Here is a 25,352-nt window from a genome sequence, read left to right on the forward strand (position 1 = left end):
ATCTGTGCTCAGCTGCATTTACAGGTGCCACAAGATTTAGATAATGAAATACTGTGAGACAGCCTCTTCTTTTACAGCCACCTCATTTACAGCTGCCAAGTAAATTGGATTTTGAAGAGGCATCTGAATTTAGGATGTTTCTTTCTATCAAACCACCAAGCCTCCCGGAACTGGTGAGCCTAATAAGCAGCCTTCCTCCTGATACTCTGGGCAGTTTCGCTTGTTCTCATCTGTAATCTGGTTGGAGGGAAGCTGAACTATGGAGGCAGGAGGATACCCTGGATTTGAAAACCAGAGAAGCTTCCTATTACTGTTCTCAGTTTGAGCTAAAATTTCTCTATAGTTTGTAGCTGCCAGCACTGTGGGTGGAAATTATTTGCCTTACTTTTGCATGCCTGTGTTTTGAATAACATAAGTCTTAATAAGAAAAAAAAAAATACAGCCCGAGAGCTCGACATCGTTTTGCCTGGTTTGATGATCAAAAATTCTTTTGTTCTCTGTGCTGCTCCTGTTGTTCTACACGGAGAAGTGGGGCTGCACAGGCAGCTGCAGAGAAGAGGATTAAACTCCAGGAGCAGGCACCAATGATACCTGAAGGTGATGTGTTTTGTACTGACATTTCATTAGCCCCCACAATGCTGTCTAGCTGGCACCTGTTCATTAGCCATATACATCCCAAATCAATTGCCCACGTAGCTTTATCCCAGCAGTGCCGTATACAGAGCAGGAGCGTTCTGGAATTCAAGCTAGCCCCTCAGTAGGAGAGATGATTAGGGAGGTTGGTCCATCAATATTTCACTGCTCCGCGACAGAAGTGGCTGTGGGATGTTTCTCTCCAGCTCTTGTGCTTCTCAAACTTATCTCCTTGACAACTTTAAACAAAGGTTATTTTGGAACAGGAGCTGTCAAGAAATGACTCCGAAGTTTTCTTGTTAAAACATGTTGGCTCGGCAGCACCATCTTCTGTTCTGCCCTTTGAACAGCCTTGGACGTCACACACCAAGTGAGTGAGTGTTGTCTTGGCTAGCTGAGGGCAAAAGGAGAGTTTGAAAAGGATGGAGGTGATGTTTTTCTCTCTGGGAGCCTGAACCATAGAGCTGACACAGGAGGTGCAGGTGCAGGTCTGCAGGGCAGGAGGACAGCAGGGCTGTGGCACACAGTGGGAGCAGCTCCGAGCAGCTGTGGGCACAGTGCTGGCAGCACAGTGGAGAAAAAGAAAGTGAAAGAGACTGTGTGCAGCCCCAGACTCTGAGCCTGAGGACTCCAGGGAAGTCGGTAGGTCTCACCAATGTGTTCCCAGCACTTAGGAGCTCTGTTGCCTTTATCTTTGCAGTGTCAAGCTTGATATCTCACCATATTAATATGTATGTACACAACTGCCTACGTGTGTTACTATAGCACATATATATATATATGAGAGAGAATATCCATATTTTACTTCTTTTTCAGCGTGTTGTTGCAGGCCATAAGTAATTAATACGTGAGTGACTCAGATCCTTGCATGGCAATCCCCACACAAGAGAAAAGTGTTCCTATAAACAATACAACAAAGGCCTTAAATCTAAACCACAACAGCTTTCTTGTCAGAGACACTCAGTGGCAGGAGCCTGCAACACAGCCATCAGCCCCTTTTCAATATCCAGAACAGAACAATGTGGGAAATACTTGGACAGCAGCCACAGCTCTCATAGCAGCTGCTGCTACATTTTTTGTCAGGATTAAGTTCATTTCAATTATAGAAAGCCTTGTGATCACCTGCTAGGAGGTTTTCAGCAGTTCGGGTGGCCGAGGGAGTGTATACAGCTATATTTAACGCTAACCCCATTGCGTGCTCCAGCACCATCCCATTTGCAGAGGGCTCTGCAGACATTCCCTAAGTAAGTGCTTAAATATAGATTCCTTCTTCCTTTATGGCTCGATAGGAGTGGAATTTTTTAAGATCCCTATAAATCCTCATTTACTTTGGAGAGAATTTAAAGGAACTGAGGAGGCTGAATAAAACAGACATCGCGTCGTGCATCCCTTTGTTACTGCTGCATTGCTCAGGCTGTGCCAGAAGGGGGCTGAGCACTGCAGCTTTTGGTGCTGTCCCACCCTTCGCTTCCCACAGCGAAGCACTAAGTGTAAATGGTGCCAAGGACAGGAGTGCTGGCCATGGCCTCAGAAGGGAGCATTGCATTGGCACAGGGGCTGGTGATGACGCAGGCACTGAAAAGCCACAGCTGAGAAGGCAGCGTGGAAACCTGGAGCCCTCTGTGCAACTTGTGTGGAAAGCTCAGGGAGAAAAAGTGGAAGGAGATGCCCCATCCCTGGAGGTGCTCAAGGCCAGGATGGATGGGGCCCTGGGCAGCCTGAGCTGGCGGGTTGGAGCCAGTGATCCTTAAGGTCTCTTCCAACCCAAGCCCTTCGCTGACTCTGATATGACTAGATCCTATTTTGAGAAGTGGTTACGGCCAGAGGATGCACAGTTTCACATGGCCCCCAGTGATCTCATGTAAATGAACCCAAGCAGCCTGAACACATAGGTGGTCATTAATGCTTACCACTGCCATTCCTTGCTGGTTGTCACCAGAGTCCTCCGTCACTAGGAAGGTGACAAGTTGGCAGTGAGATGTGGCCTCCAGAGTGTCTGCACTCACAATTCCCATGCCTGGCTGCTTTCACTCGTGTGTCTCCTTCCTTTCCATCCATGTTGGAATGAGACACAGAGGGATTGCTGACATTTGGATGCCACAGACCGACTGATGCTGTTCTGCACGTTTGCTTGTCACGTCCCATCAGCGCCATGGCAGCATCACACAGGATGTGCTGTGGCAAAAAGGGACAGAGAGCGAAGCAGCTGTGGGAAGTGGCTTCTAAGGAGGAGGTCTGGCACCTCACCTTCTGGTAGTGTCTGGCAGGTGAGCCACAGCCATCGTTTGGCTCGGGGGGTGCTGTGATTTGGTTGTCTTTTTAAAAATAAATTGGAAAGTGGCTAATGCCAATTTTTAAGCATCTGAATAACTGAAGCTTCGTAGCACTTTCCAAAGTGCTGCCAGCAGGCTGTTCTCGAAGGAATTCATTTTGTCTAATTAAATATCTCTAGAGCTCTCCAAGTATCAAACCAAAACATCAACATGCAGCACTTTGCAGACTGATAGGAGTCACACTGGAGCCTGGCATTGTGAGCTGACAGGAGGACAGATGGAGCTGATGGTCGCGGTGGAGGAGTGAGAGGACAAACCTCCCTTTCTACCTCCGCCCCAAATAACCGGTTTCGTCCCCCGTCTCAGTTCACCCAACTGTAAAATGTCTAGAAAATACTTGCTATGCCACGGGTTTACCCAGAGGGAAGCTGGTCGTGGTCATGGAGCGTGAGGCAAAAGCTTTGTGTGAGCTGAGAGCTTTGTGCTTTCTGGATGAGGTTCTGAAGAGCAGGGGCAGTAGCCCTGGTGGGAACTGGAGGATTGCATCTCTCTCTGCACTGCAGCAAGGCAACACCCAGTGCTCGCAAACCCCAAGCATCCAGGCCTGCCAGTGTGTGCCCAAGGCTGGCTCGCAGTCTCTGGGTTTTGCTGCATGTTGCACACCAGAGCACTGAGCTCCAGCCTGGAGCCAGAGGGCATCCACAGAGTCCCGCCCTTGGGCATCCTTCTCTTGGGTTTCCACCTCGCTCAAAACACCAAGAATTTCTGCTTTCAGCTATTTGCAGCTGCCATGTCCTTTTCAAGTCCCTACAGAGTGCATACCTTGCATTACTGCCCCCAGTTGCTGCTGTCAGCTCCTTTCTATTGAAGCATGGTTTTTACATACATTGCTACGTTTTTGCAAGCCAGAGAGATTTTTCATGCTTGGAAAGCAGAGGTTTTCAAAATATTTCTTACCATAACACTTTCCATTTTATAAAAGCCCTAACAGTCCTTACAAATGAGGCTAAACAAAAAGAAGTGGAAAATAGCAAAGTCCTTAGAAGGTGTAAGTAGCAGCTGAAATGTCAGGTGCAGCCCATTGCTGCTTGGTGTGTGTTATAATGTGTCTGTTAAGTACCGTCTTAATTACTTCTCAGCCCATTCTGAGTTCACCGGCTTTACCTATAATGAGCATTTTCTCTGTTTATAGGAGACTCTTCTACATTGTGCAAATGCTGGGTGAGATTCCACAAGGTGAAAGCTGGCAGAATGCTGTTATCCCTGCAGCAGACAATAAGGTAATCCTGGGGTTTTTGGGGGGCTCTTTAGCCAAGCAGCAGACGCTGAGATGAACGTTTGCATGCCGGTTTCCATTGACAGGAATAAGTTTTTTGTTTGGTGAAGCAACTGCAAATAATAAGGGATATGTAAAAAGCACTCAGTGCTCTCTTTCTGTATCCACTGCTAATTTAAAATGTCTGGTAGCTGACGTTACCAACGGCCCCATTCCTATCAGTGCTGGAAGTGTCCCAGGGGTGGATAGGGGCTCAAGGTGATTTTTGACAGGAGGGGGAGCTCTGTCTGCACCAACTGCTGGGGAAACACTGCTTGCTTCAGGCGGAAGGGCAGGGGAAAAGCCACGCTCACCATTTTGTTCCTTTGTGTGTGTTTTCGCATCTGTTTGCAGGAATTTTGCAGCCTCTTCTAACCGCAGTGATTTGGGTTTGTACGTTTATAGCAGTGCTATATAAACCTATCAGTAATACAAGCTTCTGTGCAAGGTGTGGTTCGAGAAGAAACATACCTCCTTAAATCCAACAGCTTGGTTGTTATGGAGGAGTTTGGCACAGGAAAGGGACGGTGCACTGCTCACATCCCTCAGGTCATAGGGGAGAACGTCTCCCTTGTCATGTCAGGAGCTGCTAAAAGCCACGCAAGGCACTAACACACGGTATCCACATTTCCTATTAGAAACCAACAGCCGAAGATTTCATATCAGATAAAAGTATTGTTGCCCTTTAAACTCAAATAAGAAAAAATCAAGGGCTTAAACATTAAGAGGGAGGGGGGGAGTGAAGGGAAGGGAGAGTAGGAGAGGGAAGGGAAAGGAAGGAGAGGGAAGCTGTAGCAGGATTCATTTCTTTGACTGAGATATGCATGTTTACAAAGAAACCAAATCTGTTTCCTGATCACAAGGACTGTGTTGGGGCAGTTCCCTTGCTCAGCTGCTCAGCACTGTGCACCACAACTTGTTTGGGCTGTTCTGGAACACCTTTGTTTCTCACTTGCAGCAGTACTGCTGCTTACTTTTCAGTTTATATCACTCTCTTATGTCCAACAACAAAACACCATACATCCAAACACACACACGCTCACCCAAAAGCCCCAGCGATGCGAAGCAATCCAGAAGCTAAAGGCATCATTTATTTCTCGGCGACTTTTTACTGCATTCCTAGCTTCTGTTTGTTAATTTAATCCTTTTTTTATTCCCCAGCTATTCCGGGTTTTGCAGCAGGGCAGAGGGCCCGGGGCTGTGCAGCCGGCAGGTGGCAGCCGCTCGTTTCCAGCGGGGCCGGAGCGGTTCCCGGTGCGGGAGTGCACGCACTGCGGTGGGTGAGCGGAGCTGGAGGAGCCGAGTTCCATTTGCTCGCCGATTTTGCGCTTCATTTCATTCTGTCCATTTGAATATCAGATGTAGTTTAATTCTCCTGGCTGATAACACGCTGAGCGAGTAGGGCAGATTAGCAGCCCTTGCACTTGAATTCCCAGTTACTGTTTTGTCTTAACTCATAAGGCGGAATTACTTTCCAGTTTACTGCAGTGGACAAAGTGTGTGGCAAAGACGTGTTTCCTTTTTGCACGCTGTGTTGGTTTTGGTTGGATTACAGCTGTGACCTCAATCTCTGTATACATAGGTATGTAAGAGAGGATTTGCACAAGTTGTGATAGGTGTTAGGCAAAAAGCACAGCCAGACAAGCAGAAGTTCCTTTTTTCTCTTCTGATCTTTGTCTCAGAACAAAAACACAGATTATGGTCTGCTGGTATCCATGTGGTGAAGCATCCAGAACATTCTTCATTATTTGTTTATTCTCTGTTGAGATATTTGCAGGCATTAAGATACTGTGTGATCCCAGTGACTGTTTTAACACATCATCAAAACAATTCATACTTGCAACAGCCTTCAGAGTCATGGTATGACTGGTACTGAAATAGTTTTGCTCATTGATGATAGAATGTTTCTGTGTTTAAACAAGACATCCTGTCACTAAGAAGCCAAGATGGAGCTTTGACTACAAAATTCCTAGCAGACAAATAGCATTTCAGGGTCAATTTCATCTCTGTGTATTTCACAGTTACTCCCAGGAGGACACAGAGGACCTCAGCATTTCATGCTGACAACAGGATGGAGATGTGGACCCACCTGCGTGCACCTCCCTGGGCTGGGATGGAACAGAGCAGCCCCACACTCACCATGGAGAAGGAAATGGGACCAGTGCTGCACATTCACCAGTTTCTGGCAGCCCCCTCTCAGGAGAGGTTGGTACAAACCCTTCAGTCCCAGTTTGCAGATGCGGGTGTAAAAAATCTGTCTTCATATGGGATGGCAAGGAGACATCGTTACAGTCAAGGTCCCCTCGAAACCCTTTCCTGATAGTACTGCTTTAGTCTCTAGCCTACCCATGGCATCTACATTCATTTCTTCCTTAAAGGTTTTGCATTTATTCAGTGTAATGTGTCAGTGTGGTAGGGCTGTGCCGAGCAGAGGGGCAGCCCTGATGCCACCACCTCTGGCATTTACCAGCGCAGCTGTGCCAACAGGACACAGGGCTAAGGCTGGGGTGCTGATGTGGGATCTCCCCACCTTCTTATGCCCAGCCAACATACCACCTCCCAAATGCTCTCAGGGCTGCTAGATGGGCATTATATGTGTTTTGGAGAGCATATTTTAGCATACTTCGCCAGAACAGACAACTGGGACATGTTTCTCCATGAGCAGAAAGTAAAGCCCAGTTTCCTGCAAATCTGTGTCCTTTATAACTGGATTCCACCACAGCCATCCCAGCTCCCTGCCCACCCTCACTAGGCAAGCAGGACATGCTGTGTATAACTGTGCAGTAATTGTCAGCTGAAGCACACATGAGCTGGGGGGGCAGCAGGATGGCGGATGGGTGCACTCACAGCCTCCTTACTCCCCAATCAAGAGGATGAGATTTGGAAGATAAAGGCAGAGACTTCTGGTGGGTTCATGCACCTTTCAGATGGGGCCGGGGTCAGAGCTCAAAGCGCTGCAGGGAGGCACTGGCAGATGGTGCAGCACGGCGTTTCCATGGGGAAGCAAGACAGCAGGACTGAGGCGAGCTGAGCTGGGTACTCTCTCATGTGATTTTGCAAAATGTCCACTTTCTGCATCTCCCAGACATCCTCCCCAGGTCTGCAGCTGCAGCTACCAGCACAGCAAACAGGTTCCTGTACAGAAAATGTATAAATACAGAAACCAGAAATGCAGTTGAGTGAGTGAAAGAGCTGGCAGCGTCTCTCCTGAAGTTCCTCCTCTTACATTTCCTCTATGTCTTTCTGCCCCCCTGTATGGTCGAACCTTAACCCAGCATGAAGGAAACACAGAGCACGCCGTGGTGGCCATTCTCTTTCTTCCCCACCACTGCTTTTGCAGGCTCAGCAGAGAGGCACCAAGCTGCAACATGAGCTGAGGCACTGGGGGGTTGCTCAGCAGTTTGTTATGAAGGGCCTGAAGCTGCAGCTTGACAAACATCTGACATGCTGGGGGCTGGCACCCGACCTGGCCAAAAGCCCTCACTCTGTTTCACTGTTACCCAAAGCTGCTCCCCAGCCCAGCAACCTGCAAGGCCACACAAGCACTGCTGCCAGCTCTCTCTCATGGGTCTGTACCCAATTAAAATGACTATTAACTATGGCTCTCATTAGTAAGATTGACAACAACAACTTTTAATCATGCACTTGGCTTGCGGAAGAGGTGGAGGAGGGAACGGCTCACTTTTCCATTTACCACGGATACGCTCTTAAAAAAGCAACTACAAAAATTCCCTGCAAGTGATTTGAGTGCAGTGCAGCTGGAAATTTAAAATTCAAGGTTTAGGCCTGAGAAGGACAAAACATGTTTTAAATCCCCATTTTCTCTCCCTTGCCAGATGAATTTGAGCAAGGATCAGGTTCAATCAAGATGATTTTCCACAATGACTTCTGTATTTCTGCCAGGACTGAATTTTTACATCCCATTTACAATGGTGGGGGTAGGGTATAGAGGTGCTAACATGGCTTCACCCCCACAGCACTGCTGCTAAAGACACACATGAAGCTGGCCTTAGCAGCTTAGCCAGGGCTCTTGGGAAATAACTGGCAGCTCTAAAAATAAGCCCGAGGAGAGCAAGCTGCTTGCACCAAGTGGGTGCAGCATTGCTGCTGGCTGCACTGCAGTCCCAGGACACTGCCCAGGGCTTCTCCAGCATCACTGCCACAGGATGGGGTTAATGACTCAAGGCGTGCTGGGAATTGTTGGCCTGATTTATGAATGCCTTTATCTGATATATCAGCTGCATAAAAGGGAGAGGTAAAACCAGCTGAGCTAGAATGGCCTTGTGTGGCCAAGGGTGGGGTTAACGAGAGCGCAAAGACCAAACACAGCCAATCTGGGCCGTGTCCCTCTGTCCCTGTATCAGTCCCTAGGAGTTGTGCTCCCCAAGGGCACTGCCCTTCCCTCACTTCCTGCTGAGATTATCATTTTGCCACAAACCCTACAGTGAACCCTCCCTGCAGCAAGCCCACTGCAGGTGCCGGCTGTGACAGTTCTGCTCGGTGCATGGATGCAGCAGGGCTGGCACTGCAGGAAACAGCCTTGTGCTGAACAACACGTTGTGTCTTTAGCTGGGGGCAACAATGTTAGCTTGATTTTGAAAGAAACCCCGGCCAAACCCTTGGGCAGAGCTGAACCTGGCTGTTTGCAGTGAGGGGATCTGCAGAAATCAGGAAGTGCTGAGGCTTGCTCAAATTGCAACAGCTGAAGGGGAATTTAAGAGAGCCAGGGGCTTTTTACAAGAATTTCCTCTTTTCACACAATGTGAGTTTCTCCAAGCAAGCAGGACGGTGTGAGAGGAAACATGAGGGTTGCTCGGGGGTCTCTGGGCAAGACAGAGCCAAAAGGCAGAGCACTGTGGGTTTCACAAGAGCTGGAAAAATGAATTCAAAATGAATACTCAGGTGGATTCCTATAGTGTTTGGAAGAGTGAGCATGAGATTCTTTAAACTCAGAACATGTTAAGGTGGAAGTCCAGCTCATCCAGCCCCTATGGCACGTCCCCTGTGGCAGCGCCCACCCTGGCTGCAGGAAATGTGGTTATTCAGTCACTGGCCGTATTTGGTCTTCCCCTTATGAAAACAATATCTGCTATGTAGAAACCCAGATTGCATTAGCAAAGTTAGAAAAAAGCCATGACACATCTGTGTTCAGCTCCCTCGTGCATGATTACTGAACTTAAACCCTTTTGCTGTCTGTCAGAGTGTGGCCTCAGCAGTGCAGCAGAAAACACCAGCAGCTCCAGAGGGACAGAAGCACAGGGCCACAGCTTATACTGTAGCCTCAGATACCACCACGTAGATCTCTTCTGAGCCCAAGACGAGCTTTCACCCACAATGCACATTTGTGGTTCTTCCAGGAGGTCTTTGTAGCAGCATTATGCAGTGCTGGAGGGTTTCATTTCGTTTCTCTGTACAGCTGTAAAAGGCTTCTTGGAAACCAGAGATTGTTGCATTTGACTTGAGTTTGCTTATCTGCCAGACGCTGTTTCAAGTTACCCTTTGCAGCCATATTAAATGAATCCCGAGGTGAGAAGGAGGCAGCAACAACAAGTGCTCTTTATCCTTGTTTAGAAGTCACTGCTTCTAACTATGTTCACTCCTTATAATCATTAATATCAAGAACTACAAAATGAGGTCAACCTCTATTAAATGTAATGACTTTGCCTGCGGAGTTGGCGATGAAAACACCGTCACAGCAAAGGTTTCCATATAGGGGGAAGCTTCTGTTTCAAAAGTCCCCTAACCCAGTGCAATGGCTTTATTTTTCACGTGCTGGTTATAACAAAACGCAGACTAGGGTTGAGATTTTAAGCAGCAAAAACCCAAGAAAAAGAGAAGATAAAAATCTAAATGTGCAAATTGGGAACACAAGAAGACCAAAAGACAGGTTGCTGCAGGTCTGGTAAGCAAAACCTTAATCTGCAGAGATGATTAAGAGCTGCATCCTTGAACCAACCCAGGGTCATCATGAGCAACAGCTGTATGCAGCAAGAGGATAACAAAAGCAGCAGGTTTGCCTCATTTACCTGTAGATAAGTGGGAATTCCCTGCACCTCGTTTCCTATAGATGCCCCCAGCAAGCAGATAGCGTGTGCTGTTTCGTGTGGTGGTGAAATGAATCTTGTCATGGATACAGGAGCTCATTTTGAGATGTGAAAGACCACTGGCTGCCTAGCAGCACTGCTGCCTTCCTGGCAGGGGAGTGCAGCCCTGTCCCACTGGTAAGTCTGTAATGTCTAATGTCTGATTTTCACCCAGCAGTAGTATACAGCTTAAATGGGTTATGTAGGTTATTACAGCTATTTGCACGGCTCTTTAGTTTGGCTTTAAGGTAGACAGGCACAGGGCTGCCTTAAGAAATTGGCCTCTTTTTTGCTTGAAACTGGAGGTAAAGATGGCTGTGGTTTTTCAGAGCAGCTGATAAAAGCCTTGTGACTGGGGGAGCAAGCTTGTTCTTTCCTTAAGGGCTCCCTGCAGCTGCTCAGGCAGAGGATCATCGTGGCTTTAGCTCCTGGCTGCTGTTAACTGCACTGTGCATGGGTTGCCATCTCTTAGGCTGTGCTGAAAACAGCTCTACCGTGTCTCCTCATCGCTGCTCAGCTCTCTGCTTTCCATTTCTACCACCGCAGTCTGCTGAAATACCATGCAAATGCTCCCTGCCTTATTAATGCCCCAGCGTGCCGCTGACGCACTGCAGACCAACCTTCCCAACGAAAAGGGGATTCTTGCCCTTTAAGAGAAAGCCCGCAGTAATTTTCCATTGCCCTGCTTGCTCTTGCCTACGTGGCAAGAATTGTTTGCGGAGGCCGAAGCACAGCGAGCACTGATCCTGCTGCGCTGCCTGGGCGCCCGCCTCCCTGCTTGGGATTGGGATTCTGTCCTCGTGCTGAGGGTGGGTGACGAATGCTGCCCTTCCAAAGCAGCCTGGGGTTGGAAACACCAAGAGCCTACCCAAATTGTGATCATAATAGATTGGGAGTTCTCGCCTGTGATGGTTTCTCTGCCTCTGCGCAAAGGATTGCCTTATTAAAATGAGGTTCTGTGGTCTGTTTGCCATTGCAATAGTTGTTTCTGCAAAGCAGTGTGTCACATCACAGAAATCATACCAGCAAAATCTCTTAAATCCCGCTGCTTCTGTTGTTCTCGTTTAATAAACAAGATGGATATTAGCTGCTCTGCAGCCTGCTAAACAGATTTGCTGGGCAGCCCCTGGGGTGCCACTGGGCGAGTCCCTGCCGCAGTCTGTGGAGGGCTGTGGGAAATGCCTGAAATATTTGCAACGCTGCTGGCAGTCTGTGGAGCAGTGGGGAGGGCTGCCTTTACATGCTTCATCTGCCTGCTGATGCCAGGAGAGTGCAACAGGCATTGTGGTGGCTCAGGGATCATTTTTTTGTGTGAGGCTGGATCTTTCCACGGGTAGCACAGCTCTGTGCGTTCCTGTTAGCTGCCTGTATTGTCAAGGATTCTCCCTACATCGGTGAGGTCTGCCTCCTGTGTTGGGAATGACAGAGCACCCAGATGCTCAGGGCACCGAGCTTCCACATCCTGAGGTCACACTTCCCCTCATGAGTAACTCTGAGGTTAGAAACAGCAGCTCACCCACCTGTGTGCTGCCTGGCTCCCTCTGCTCAGTTAGTTTTGTACTTGTCTCTGCTGTCCTTGAATTGTGAAAAACTTCAGCTGCTGCCTCTGAGCGTTCTTAGACGACCTTGGTAGGAGTTTGGCCTTTGAAAAGTAATCATTAATAGTGGCTGTATTCATTTTCACTGTATTTTCAGGCTTGAAAAGCAGGAGGTCTGGGCTCAGGAATTTTCCAGCTAACCCAGCAGCCTGCAAAGGGGGCCCCTTACCAACACTGGTTTGGCCCCGTTCTGCACCAGCTCCGATGTGCTGCCGCTGCTGGACTTTGCTTGGCACAATGCAATGCAGAGGATCAGGTCTGCCAGGAGCAGGGCTCGCCTCTTGTTGGAGCAGTCAGGAATGTGGGTGAGTCACTGCTCAGACTGAGGAATGAAACCTCAGATCCTGGTTTCTTAAAACTTTGTTTGCTTTCAGAACAGTAGTGATTTTGAAGGCAGCACGCACTCCTGGGGCTCCTCTGCCTCTCAGTCGTAACATCAGCTTTCATATTTTTCATTTCTCTATCTCTTAGAAACACGCAGGAGGGAATACCCCTTTTTGCATGTGCTCAGAAGTCTGTAGGATCCCACAGACTATCTAGGTCAGAGCAGGCAAAACCACCTGGTACTGCCAATCCTTCTCTGAAGCACAGCCTTGATACTGTTGTCCTGCCAACTTCTATCCCCAGCAGTCAGGGCTCATGTTCTGTACAACCACTGCAGCAGGAACTGCTCAGGGTTGTTCCACAGCAACGTGACTAATTAAAGCCATATCAATTTCCATGTGACACCAGAATGGTCTTTGAGGGTGATTTGTTTAAGGAAGGTGAGAAAAGCAGAGGAGAGAATGTGCAGGAGAAACAGCAGAACACAGCATGGTCTTCCAACTTTTGTAGCTTTCAACTGTTTAATTAAGCTTAGGGACCCATGGCCATTTCGTGAATGGTTTATCTGATTTCAAAGGGTTTGGATACCTCAGGAGATACTGCTACCTTTGAAAATAAGGCTTTTCATGTGGATGCTTCAGTAGGAGCTTAGGTTCTTCCTGTTATGTTTGCAAAATGAGAAAAAGATGATATTTTAATATTCCTCAAACATAACTTGTACCATTTTCCTTCATGAGTATTTGATATCTAAACCTGACCGTATTTTATTTATGTAATAGATATTTTCATTATCTATTTATTGCTGTTTTGCTGTTTACAATTTATGATTTAATTCTACCGGTTATTCCCAAGTACTCTGTTTTTATTTATTCAGTAGCAAGCATGGACTGCTGTGACCACATAACTACATCAAAATGGATTTGGGTTCCTTTTGTTGCAAAACATTCTAGGGCTGCAGATAGAGACTGAATGTATGATAAACTCTGAGCATTGAGATTACAAGAAAAACTATCTACGAAATCCTACAGATTAAGGTCATGCATGAGTTACTAATTCTCCCCCCTGTGAGGTTTGATTGCAAGATACAGCCAGCTCCCACTGACTTCTTGAAATGAGATGGCTTGAAAAATTGACCAGATTCTGTCAAATCTGCTTTGCTGCTAGAAGAGCTGGGGGTGTTGAAGAAATAAGAAGCTGTGAGGAAAGAAAGAAGCAGGGACCAAGAGAGGGTCAAAATCCCTGCTGGCTAGCAGCTTGAGAGTGAAGGAGATCACTAAGAGTCCTCTTTCTTTTCTTTTTTTCCCTATCAGAACTTGATCTGCTGTAGAATTACGGTGCTCGCAGCAGTGTTTTGGGGCTGGGACTGAGGCTCCATTGTGCCAGAATCCACATTCTTCCAAGTAAGAGATGTGAGAGCAGAGAAAATAGGGAGAACAGAATAGGGGTGACGGGGAAGCACCTCGATCCTACAGGAAATTCAGTCACAGTCTGCTCCTATGGAGGCAGAGATGTATCAGTCCACAATGTTATGGGGAAAGACAACAGCAGAGTGTGCTTTTCTACCTCAATTTGCTGTCATCTACATTTGGTCAACATGTTTCCCTGTGATCCATGCAGCAGAGGGTAGCACTGGGCTCATCAACTTAGATGCAAGAAATAAAAATACTTTCTCTAAGTACCTTTGGAAGGTGCCAAACTGGATATCCCTCTAGCTTGTAGATTTTTGCTTGGTGTTGCTTTGCAATGTATGATGTGGCTTTGTGCTTGCTTACCTCCTGTTACACCTTGAAGCAACATGCCACAAAGCCCTGGTTTGCTGGAAGTTAAAATTGGGTTACTCTCCATGGGCCAGCCCTATGGGAACAACTTATAGTAACCCATTTTGCCAAATGAGTGAGGTGTGTCTTTACAGGGAGCAAAGCACTGTGTCTTTAATGGTTAAATATCAGTCAGCTGTGCACACATGCCTCTTGAAATAACCTGTGGCCGTAACAGTCTCATCCTGCTGGAGCCATTATGAGGCTCTCCCTATCTTCATGATGCCTGTAACTAGGGCACGCTGCTGCCTGGCTGCACATCCCGAGGGAGCCTGGTGGTGTTTGTGCAAGTGTGATTGGGCTACAAAAGGGGTGGAGAAATGCAGTTCTCTGCGCAAGTTATATTTAGTGAATGCAGCTGTGGGAGGCAACAGGAACAAGAGAGCTCTTGTACTGCCAGGGCTCAGAGCTTGCAAGCCTAAATCTGCTATTTGCTTTGCAATACGTTTCTTTCCTTCTACAGTGTTTATTTGAATGTAGATTTGCACTTCAGTGTAGCCGGAGCTCTTCCTGGAGCTTAGAAATGAGATGTCACAGTGCCAACTCTGTTAGCTCCTTTTGCAGGCTCTGTACTTTTTTTCTGGGCAAGGAGGGAGATTTGACCTCATTTTCTCCATTGGAGAGGCTAGTGTTGTAGGAATAGGTGTGTCATGTATGCTGTAGCTCTTTTCTGGAGTGGAAGCAGCTCTGCAGCATGAAGATGGCCTCTCCCAAGGAGGAGGTGGGGAGCTTAGAGCATTTCGTGGTGCCAAGTAAACATGTCTGGTCTTCTTGGCTTCCCTGACAGTCCAGTATTCTCTTCTATGTCATAGAGTACGAAGAGAGCACAAAAATGGGTCTGCTGACCTGCCGGGTCAAGTGGGAGCCTGCTGCCCTTAGGTGCCCGGGCATGTCACTGGAGGAAAAGGCTGGGAATAGAACCTTGTTTGTTCGTTTGCTTTGTTCTAATGCAGTTGGGGGTAAAAAATATATAAATAAATGAAGATGAGTGCATGGAGGACTGTGTCTGGGCACAGGGGGTTATGAAGACATATGTTTAGAGGGAGATGGGTTGCATCATTACTCTCTCATTCATCACATGTACAGAGGCATTGTTCTGCCTGGAGAGGTTGCGTAGGAAATGCAGTGCATCCCCATAGGACGGCACGGGTCTGGAAATGTATCCAGCTTTACTAGAACTGGTGTGCTTTAGTTCTGAATGCGGCCGTTTTGTCCTTGCAGTCCCGGGGAGCAGCAGTGGTCAGTTCTACCTCGGAAGCATTCAGCCGAGCACTGACGATGGCAGCTGCGAACGAACTGGGGCCGCAATTTGAGCCCCTCACCTCCACGAGCCCGTGCCTGAAGCTCGGGTTTCCCTGCAGCGAAGCGGTTAACTGCCTGACTAATTGGCTCCGAGAGCTCCAGCCCTTCGCAGCAGATGACTGCGGGCGGTGGAGCTGCTCCCTTCCCCCATCACAGCAACACCGTTGCGCCGAGAAACCCAACACCGCGCGGCCCCGGCCCGCAGTGCCCCACGGCGGGGCGTCGTCCCGCAGCGCTCGGGGGTGGAGCGGCTGCGTGGGTCAGGACGGGGCTGTGCAGAAGGTTCTGCCCGCACCACCTCTCTAGGGCTGAGAGCACGGAGAGAAAAACAATAGCGAACACAAAAGAAAGCGGTGTTCGCGGCCTCCTGCGGGACGCCGTGCGCCTTTCGAGGCGGCGGTGGGCCGAGCCGCCGCCATTTTGTGGAGGTGCGGCGGGAGGAGCCATGTTGTGGTGCCGGAGCTGCTCTGCGGCTCCGTGTGGAACGAGACAACCGCCCTTCTCTCGTCCTCCTTCAGTGCAAAGGATTCTAGATCCAGACTTAAGATTAATAAATAAATAAAAAGAATTACGTATAAAGACAAGAAGGGAAAGTAAGGAAAATAGTTTTCTCAGGGAATAAGTGAGCCACAGAAAACAAAGCCTTCCCAGGAGGCTGCAAAAATGGCGGAGCTGTAACGTGGCTCTCGCTTGTGTGCATAGCGACGGCCGGAGGTGGCTGCGCGGTGTGGGGCCGCTGCTGAGGAGTGCAGGGAGATGAGGTGTTTCAGCCGGAGGGAAGGGGTGTTTTTAAGCAGTGTTCGGCTCTGGTAGGAGAAGATGGCTGTACACAAAATAGCGGTGCTTTTTGATGTGGCTTCCAGGTGTTGAGATAGTTTTGATCTAAAAGTCTCAGGCTGGCTGCAGCTGTCAGAACTGCGTGTTTGATCAAGAGAATGTGGAGATTTTGTCGGCAACGTGGCCAGACTGACTCCCCTCTAGCAGACAATCCTTACAGCAGAAAGCAGTGTTTCTGTCATGGGCCTCTGGTGTCTGAGTTTACTTTCTTTGCTCCCAGATCTTTCCCTTTCAAAGTGCATTATACAGCTGGTTTGTTTAATGAGGCTCTGGGAGAGGGAGCGTTAATGCTGGCATTTGGGAATACAAGAGAGATGGCTGCATGTGATTTTTGGTTTTGTCATTGTTTCCTGGTTTCAGACTCAGGAAAAGCTGCTCATTTATTTTTCATGCCGCTGTATTTTTATCCTGGGTTCCTAATGAGGCAGAGCTTGTGAAACTGTGCTGTTGGAGGCCTGCAGCTTTTGATCTGATGCTCTGTTTCCAGCAAATTTCAGTGAAGTTTGTGGGAAGCTGTGGGTTATAGAGGCAAATCAGTGCTTCCACTAAAGAACTACAGAATGTGTACGAGGGCTCATTTCTCTGCTGTCCTTGCTGCCCAGGTCATCAGCATCTGGTCAGTGATGCATGGCACAGAAATGCTCCAGCCCACACTATGTGGCACCCAGCCCTGCTCAGGACGGGAGGTGACGAGCTGAGATTACTGGGGAGAGGAAAGGACCTCTACACAGCACTGGGACTTCAGAGAGCTTTGGTCATCAATGAAGCCAAGAGTCAGATTCTTGTTAACTGCAATTGAGTTTTGAAAGGTGCCTCATTCCCTGTCCCTGCCTTTAAAGGAGTGTTTCCTTTCAAATTTGTCTCCAACTATGAAGTGCCTGAGGCAGTGATTCCTTCATCACAGGAAAAGAATGGAAAGAAACCTTTTTTGCAACCTCAAGATCACTGTTTTCTTGATTGCCCTTCTGTATTCTGCTTAGGTTACCTTAAATCCGCAGGTCAAACATGTGCTGAAAGCAGTGAGCATTGATTGCCAGCAGCACATGCTGCATAGAGCTCTGGTACAAAGTTGATGTACGTCTTTGGTTTGTTTTTGTTAGACTGCATTATTATGATAAAGAATATAGTAATTTTGATTTATAGAAATTACTTTTCCAGCATATACTAATACACTTTTCTGAACCTCTCAATTAGGTTCTGTTTTCTCCTAAGCTTAATTTCGTTTTAGCATCACTTGAGTAGACTTTCTGTATTTAAATAATTGATCTTCAAATTCATTTTTTGTTCCAGTTCTTATCATTTTCGAGTGTGTAAATGTATATAAAGACAATCCTTTATTAATATTTTAAACATGTCTTTGTTCATGCAGCAGAAGTTCTGTCTCCCAATATTCATTATCAGTACTTGATTTGTTAGCCAGCAGCGCAATATTTTAATAATTGGAGTTGAAAAAAAAAAAAGTCAGTTATTAAAATCCCAGTGTTTCAATTTTGCTTGTTATGATCCTGAATTATTCAAGCATTTCACTTAATTTCCTGCACATACGCACTTGTATTCCCCATACGTTTCCCTCCACGAAGTGTTCTGGAATCTTGTTTGTCTTCTGTACGTGTGCGCTCTTACTCGGAATTCTCGCAGTTCCTTCCAGATCCTTAGGACAACATTCCATTTAGACACACCAAGAAAAGCTGGAGTGATTCCACTGACCTAAATGTAATCACTCAGAGCTGAATTAAAGGCACAGATGTGCAAGTTAAGGTCTATACATCTGGAGTAGCAAGAAGAGATGAAAATCACAGCTTGTGTTAACACATTTAAATGTTTCTAAACTTTAAAATGAGACAGTTTGTAGAGCAAGTTAATAACTTTTGGTTGCACCCAGTACTCAGTCTTGAAGAAAATAAGTGATCTTTTTGGGCGCAAAGCCTGAAGTAGATCTTCCACTGGGCAAAATTGCAGTGAAGTTGGCAGTGGTTGGATGTCTGACCTGAGCTATCTTGTCTTCTGTCCTAGTTTTGCAAAAAGCTACTGGCCTTATGTTGTGGCAGCGCTGTTCTGACAGTGTTTCCTTGAGCTGCATGTGTTTTTTAACCTGTTTCCTTTTAATATTAATCTTTGACTAAATATAAAAAAAATTCCTTGCGTGAATAATTTCAATGACACAAGATTATCACTATTGATGGCTTGGTTGGAGAGAGAGAGCATTTGTTTCAGCATGCAAATGTATTGCTTTCAAGTATTAAACCTGCTTATTCTCAATAGACAGCGTGCACAAAAGTGCTTGAGTTCCGGGCCGGGTAAGGCCCTGCCAGCAGCCAGTGTGTAGCAAATGGACTGTAGGAAGAAAATACAAAACCTCATGGGTAACATCAGTCTGACACAGAAGCTATTTCTGGGAAGGTGACATTCTAATCCCAGCGTGTCCCTGATATAGTATCGCTACATCAAACATTGATTTTACTCCTCATCTAACTGGTGTTGACAAATATAAAGGAGTTTGTTTTGAGCTACGAATGTAAGAAGTCTTCTATACAATGCGTTGTCATGCTGGTTGTCTATAAGATTTAAAAGGTATGCTTGTACAGGTTCAGAGAAAAGCACGGTTCCTTTTACTGCATGTGGCAATTTGCTGAATAATGCATCATTTTGTCAACTATTATATAGTAATCAATAAAATGCCCTATGGTGCTACTTGTGCAGAAGAGAAAGGGATGAAGATTGTTATGGAAACAGGCTGTTTCTGAGTTGTTCGACTTGCTTGAAACAAGAATCTCAGTTCTGTACTGTGTTTTTAGAGGTCTGGGTTGTTCGTCTTTTTTATTCTAGCGTGGCTGTAATTCATCTGGTTCTATCTGAGTGAAATTCATCACGTTTGTAAGGGCAGCATGGAGCCCTCGTGGCCCTGAAACTCCAAAGAGATTGATCAAGAAAAAAACACCTTTTGTTATGTTTGTCATCTAAACTTTCATAAGTCTCTCTTGACTAGAATAAAAATGGAGATTTAGTAAAAAGTGAGAATTAAACTTTGTTTTTTTTCCCCCTTGATTTTTGATTTTTAAACACAAATTTGTACTGTTTTCCCTGTTCTCGTACTATTTCGTAAATGCTGAAACAATCAAGCATTACTGATTCACATTTGAGGAAAACAAATTGGAGGGAGGAATAGGTAAATGATTTCAGAAAGTGAAACTTAAATCTGTGCAGGAGACGAATGATGGTAGAATGTCACATTATTGGAGTTGAAAAAGTATGACGTTAACTTTCTAGAACTTCTAAAATGTATTTTTTCAGTGGTTTTTGTAATGCAAATAATCTGCAGATTTTGCTTAAAATATAAAATGTTCTCTTTAAACTCTACATATTGACCCTGTATTACTGTGGAACACAAGGGTGTGATGTCTTTATTTTGAAACGTGAAGCTGAACATCTTGCCAATGCTTGCTTTTTTTTATTTTTCAGACTCAAGATGAAATGATGACCATTCCCCATCACAGCAGAACACTTCTCTGACTTTGCAGACTGTATTTACAACGCGGTAAGATAGAGAATACTGATGGCAATTCTGCCATTTAAACCCTACCAATTCATCTCACCTTTGCATAACTCCCCCTTGTCAAGTCTCTTAAGTTTCCAGAGCAGTGAACAGCATCAGTACAGAGAAGTTAAAGCCTGTAACCCAAGTGATACAACCTGACTTCACATCCTGTAACTATTGGTGTTAAAGTTCTTGGGAATGTCCACGTTAGTTCCTTGTTTGCTTTCAAAGGTGATGTCAGTAATAAGCAAAGTTGCATCATTCTTCTTCACGTCCGGATACTTGCTAGCACCTGTACAAACTCAGGTGTTGAAGTAGGTGCATGGAAGGAGTTGATCAGTATTTTTTTTTCTACCATGTCCCTCTCCTTTTAGAAAAGTTTGCCAAGCCAAGAAGAGTAGTTTAATATTTACCTAAGAACCAAACCTGTCAAACCAGATTGTTCCATACGAGTAGCTGCGGTAATAAGCACCAGTAGCTAAATGTGTAAGAACATCAAACTTCAAATTTCAAAGCTTCTTGAAGAAGAGAGTTCTAGATTTCTCCAGAAGAATAGGTGTGTATTCCTTAGTCAAGCTAATATAAATCACAGTAAGCACCAGGCAATAGTTACCTTCTTTCTGCCTGCCTTATTGTGTACAGGAATTCATGTGAAATGAAATGAGCCGGGCAGGTTATTCAGGTGGTCTTGGATCTAAAATCTGATCTCAGGCCACAAGATCATGTGTACGGAAACAGTTCTTTGCGTTATGACCAACAAGTTAAAACTTGCTTAGGCTAGGAGACTGAATGCCACAAAAGATACTGGGTCAATTTCTCACTTTCCTTATGACATTATTTTCATATCGATAACTTATTTCTCTTTGCAAACACGTAAGGAGCTGAATTGTGGTTAAAAAAGCTTCATTTTGAATAAGCTGCAAAAAGTACTGGCGTATGGCACAGCAGACTGAAAGATTTATTCTCTTTACCATATGCTTGTGACAGCGATGAAAATTTGTTTCCAATTATTCTTGGTAATAAACCTTTCTCTTGCTGCTCAAAAGGTTCATCATTCTAAATGGAAGCACCATAAAAGTGCTAGCAAAACTGCCATATTAACAGAATCGTAGTTTTCGGTGTTAAGTCATAGCAACAAAAAGGGCGTATGCAAAATTGCTCTGTGTAGATGTGTTTGCAGTTACTCATTACATGATAGAACGAAAGTCTGAGCTTGAATTCCAGTTCCAGACCCAGAGCAGAATGAATAGCATGAGCTGACTGCTAGAACTGTTGGTGCTGTCACTGCTTGCTGTGTGACAGTAGCAAAAAGCTTTAGCTAGGATCAATATACCGTAATAATCTTTACAGTCACAGAGGGAAGTTGGTGCCGTGCTTAGAAGAACTTTGTCTCTATTTACCTTTCTGTTTATTGACATTATTCTATGTCAAAGTTTAGTCAAATCAATATTAGTCATTGTGAAAAGTCCACAAATGAGAGCAGTGCAGATGCAGCTGTGTTCACTCAGCCTCTTTGTGCACGCTGCTCCAAAATTGCAGGTTTTCAGAAGTGCAATCAAAGGTAGTTTTTATCTGCCTGGGCGTTACTGTGTTTTTAATGGTGAATTAGGTGAAGAAGGAAACACAAGAGAAAACATTGTTTTAGTAACGTGTTATATACAAAAATAGAATGTAGGAATATACTTAGTTTAGGACAAAGTGACAATTTCTGTGAACACACTGGAGGAATTTAAATGCCTAACACAAAATAGCTTGTGTGTTTGAAGGACTTTTGTTACCCTGTTTGATAATGACCTTCATGGAAGCTGGGGGGAAGGTTAAAAGCTTATAGAGTAAAATTGGGTGAGTATGAGAAGGCAAAGTTGCGTGCCTAAATTGGGAGTTGTAGCCACAGATGCAGTCTCAGAAAACATTTCCCAAATTAGTAATGGAAACACTAAGTAGCCTCATTATTATCTGACAAGTGGTTCATAAAACGTGGCTGAAGTATTTGGTTTAATGATACACAAAGCCAGAAAAAGAAAGTGCTGTCTAAAATAGAATACAGTGTATAGAGGAAATTGCAGTAACAAATTTAGAAGGGATAACTGGTATAACCACAGAGGTGGTAGGAACAAGAATTGAGCGTTTATACAGAGCTGACCATGGGAGATGAAAGGAAACTAGCACTGTTCTGCTATTTCAGTAGGAAAACAGAATGCAAATGGTCTGTCACTTTGAACACGAACATGAAATTTGTCTGATGGGTGTAGTGACTGGTGAGAGTGACTGTACTTACATTCTCCTACATGCAGCTCACTAGAAGCCAAGAAAGGAATAGAAATGGATCCTTGTGTAAGTCTTTCTGGAGCTGCTTTTGGCCTTGGTGGCCAGGAAGCAAAAGAGCAGCACTGACTATATTTAATGAGGATATTAGACTTCCAGTAACTTTTTGTTTTTACTTAAAAGCAGTACAGTAATTGACCGTTAAAAACATATCTATCTGTAAAAGGTACAGGAATAAATATATTTTTAAAGATGAATAATCTATTATACTAGATAGTCTGGGATGCTGGAGAAAATCAGATAAGCATGCAGGTCAGGTCTTGTTCAGTTAAAACTTTAAACCATTCTGGCTAGAACCACGCTATCCTTACGAAGTGTGGTTATGTCTTGAATGTTTGATCTCTCTCTTTCCATTTCACGTGGTTGTCACGAGTGATCGTACTTTATATGCTTTTCTAGGAATGTGTTCTGGGAAGAAACAACAGAAAAGCTGGGAGTTGAATATCGAACTTCATGTCTTTATCCTTGCTGTGAAGACAGACCTTCCACATTGAGTGAAAATGCCTGCGTAAGTAGCAGTGCTTTTGCTGTAGTGTACTTTTATCTAGTTTGTGCCTCATCGTGGTTGCCTTTCCCTTCTCCTCATTGTTGGTATTTCTCCAAGGAGCACAGGCAGCACCTGGGTTCTGTGCATGCCAGCACCTTTGCATGCAGTTATGCATGCACAGTTCCACTGAGAGCAAGAGGATTAGCTTTTGCTTTGCAAGAATCTGAATGGAAATGAAGTTGCAGAACAGGCTCCCTGCACCCCATATTTTCAACAGACCAGAACTTCAGTTCTGCTTGTGGAGAAAAATCAAAAGGCCTTTTGTGCTCTTCCAGTGAGGATCCAATATCTGCATGTTTGCCCCACCAATACTTCCTTGGCTGGAGGCTCCCTTAATCACCATGTGGGCCACCAACACTGCTTTTTGCAGTCTGCCAATGCTGTATCACCACAGTCTGTAAGGCAGCAGATTTGTGCAGTTCTGCCATGCAAACTGTCTCCACCTATCCTACGCAGAGAGGTCTGTGTTTCTCTGTATTTTGCAAAGAAATACATCTCTCAGCTCAAAATCATTTTCCTTGGGGACATTAGGGAATGATTCTTTCCAGCTGACCAGATACTGGCTTTTCCAGGGCTGCAATTCAGGAGACTGCTGCTGCAGTCCAATTGCATGATTTTCAATGCCAGACTAGCTCCCTATAGGGCTTCCCCAAATGTTTCAGGTATTGCTGACTTAATTGCTGAGATACCTACTCACATTGCTACATTAAAAAAAAAAAAAAAAGGGAAGAATGGCCCATCTTTCTGCTTTTAACGGAGTAAGCTGTGCAAACAGAAGGAGAAAGGCATGCTAATCACTCACAGCGATTGCTGAAGCGTGTAAATATTAATTATGTCATTGTCATGTTAGCATCGTGCAGAGCAATATCCTCACTGACTGGCTGCAGACTGACATCTCAGATGCTGGCCAGCACTTGGGGATGCTCCCATCCTCTTGGTATCTGGTTTCCATGGCAGTAGTCAAAATAGGAGACAGCGTCCTGGCGAGGTTGGCATATGAGCCAGTTTCTATGGTGTTGGCTAAAAAAAGCAGGGTACTGTGTTCTGTTTGGGTGCTTGTGGTGGTTTTTAGAGGCGCTAATGCAGACAGAGTGATGCTGCAGGCAGGCAGGTGAGACGGTTCGTGCAGCTCTCTGCATGGATGGGCGTCTGGAGCAGGTGGAGGGCCTCAGAGAAGGCATTCGGGTTAAGGGAGAGACATCTTTGTGGCATGTGGTGAGGTGGGCCCCTGTCCGGACATGGCTACTGGAAGGGCCCAAGCAGGCGGTCCTGCGTCAAGGACGAACGAGAGTTGTGCTTTGAGAGCGCGTGAGAGGATCGTTAAAGCCCTGTCTGCGAGAGAGGCGGTGCTCAGCCCGAGCGGGGCCGAGGCAGGGTGGAGCCGGGGATGCCCCGGCCAGGTGGGGCCGGGACCGCCGCTGGGGTGGGCGCTCACAGCCGGCTCCCGCCGCCTCCTTCCCCCTGAGGGAGGCCTGGGCGGACAGGGCGCGAGCCCGCGGCGGGCGGGGCGGGCGCGAGGAGGCGGGCGGGAGCCAATGGGCAGCGGCCGGCGGCCTCTGAGGCGGAGAGCGGCGGTGCGCGCGGCCAATGGGAGGCGGCGGCTGGGGTGCGCGCGGACCTGGAGTGGGGAGGTCGAAGGAGGGCGGGGCGCGGCCAATGGAGAGTGGCGCTGCGCGCACGCGTAGTCGAAGGCGGCTGGGGGGGGGCGCGTGGGGGCCGCTGCGCGCCGTAGGTAGGGGGCAGGGGCGGCCCCGCCCCTTCCTCGCCGCAGTGAGTAGAGCGGGCGGCCATGTTGTGCGGGGGGGAGGGGAGGAAGGAGTTGAGAGGAGACGGGAGAGACTCCCTCACACACACGGCACAAGATGGCCGGGGAAGCAGCCGCTGCCGCCGCCCGGCTCCCGAGCGCTTTCCTCGCCGCTCGGAACGGGGGGGTCCGACGGGCGCTCCGGGTGCCGGGCTCGGCGGCCACGTTGGGCCCGGCGCTGAGGGGGCTCTGGGGGCGACGGAGCGCGGCCAGGAGAGCTGCCGAAGGGCTGCGACGGGCGAAGGGCAATGGCGCCGGGCTGCCGAGCCCTGCCCGAACCTCGCCCTCGGCGGGCGGGCGCGGAGCCGTCCCCCGGGCGCCGGCAGGGCGAGGAGGGCAGCGGCGTCCCGTCCTCGGGGCCCTCGTCGGCTGGCAGCGGGCTGCAGTCGCCGGTAAGTGCCCGAGCCGCCCCGCTCCTCATTGTCCTTTGTCCTTGGGAGGAAAAACAAAATGTCCTTGGAGCCGGGAGGGGGAGGGGGCCGCCGCCGCTCCCGCCGTACTACCCCCCTCCCCCCCCCCGCCCCTCTCCCCGAGGGCGGCCCGGGGGACCCCGGCTCTTCTCTCCGAGCCCCTCCGGGCCGAGAGGGGACCGTGGGGCCGGGGTGCCGCAGAAGGAGTCCCGCTCCGCGCCCTCCCCGCCGCCTCTCGGGCTGCGGAGCGCTCCCCGCCCCCCGCGTGCGGGGCGGCCCCGGGGCCGGGGAACCGTGGATGGGGGCGACGGCGGGCGGCAGCCCCGGTGCGGCAGCGGGCGGGGGGCTGCGGGGCCGTACCGCTCCGTGCAGCGCCGAGCCGCCCTCCGACTCCGCCGCAGCAACGAGAAGCCGGGGGGTGCAGACCGTGGCACGGCAGCAGTTACGCGTTTAGCCCCGAAGCTCCCGTCTGTTTTAAAGAGCATTTGTTGCCCGTCGCTGCTCTGATGGGGGGTATGTTTTCGTAGTTGATAAGAACAAAGACGCCAT

At 47.4% G+C, this 25,352-nt stretch overlaps 1 protein-coding gene and 1 long non-coding RNA gene across 3 annotated transcripts in view; one reads left to right on the top strand and one right to left on the bottom strand.

Annotated features, from left to right (window-relative positions):
* Positions 1-5,294: 5,294 nt before the first annotated feature.
* LOC112533185 lies at positions 5,295-12,575 on the bottom strand. The gene is made up of 2 exons (XR_003077066.3): positions 11,825-12,575; positions 5,295-7,356 (listed from the first exon to the last, which is right to left on the bottom strand). It is a non-coding gene; the product is annotated as an uncharacterized LOC112533185 (long non-coding RNA).
* An 11,862-nt stretch (positions 12,576-24,437) lies between these two features.
* The window catches only part of CHD2 (chromodomain helicase DNA binding protein 2), a 68,507-nt gene continuing 67,592 nt past the window's right edge, over positions 24,438-25,352 (top strand). For both annotated transcript variants that reach the window (XM_040706339.2, XM_040706346.2), the window contains exon 1: positions 24,438-24,785. The gene's annotated coding sequence lies outside the window, so the exon portion shown is untranslated. The remainder of the gene's footprint in view (positions 24,786-25,352) is intronic.

Source organism: Gallus gallus, chromosome 10 (genome assembly GCF_016699485.2).
Source record: "Gallus gallus isolate bGalGal1 chromosome 10, bGalGal1.mat.broiler.GRCg7b, whole genome shotgun sequence".
NCBI lineage: Eukaryota > Metazoa > Chordata > Aves > Galliformes > Phasianidae > Gallus > Gallus gallus.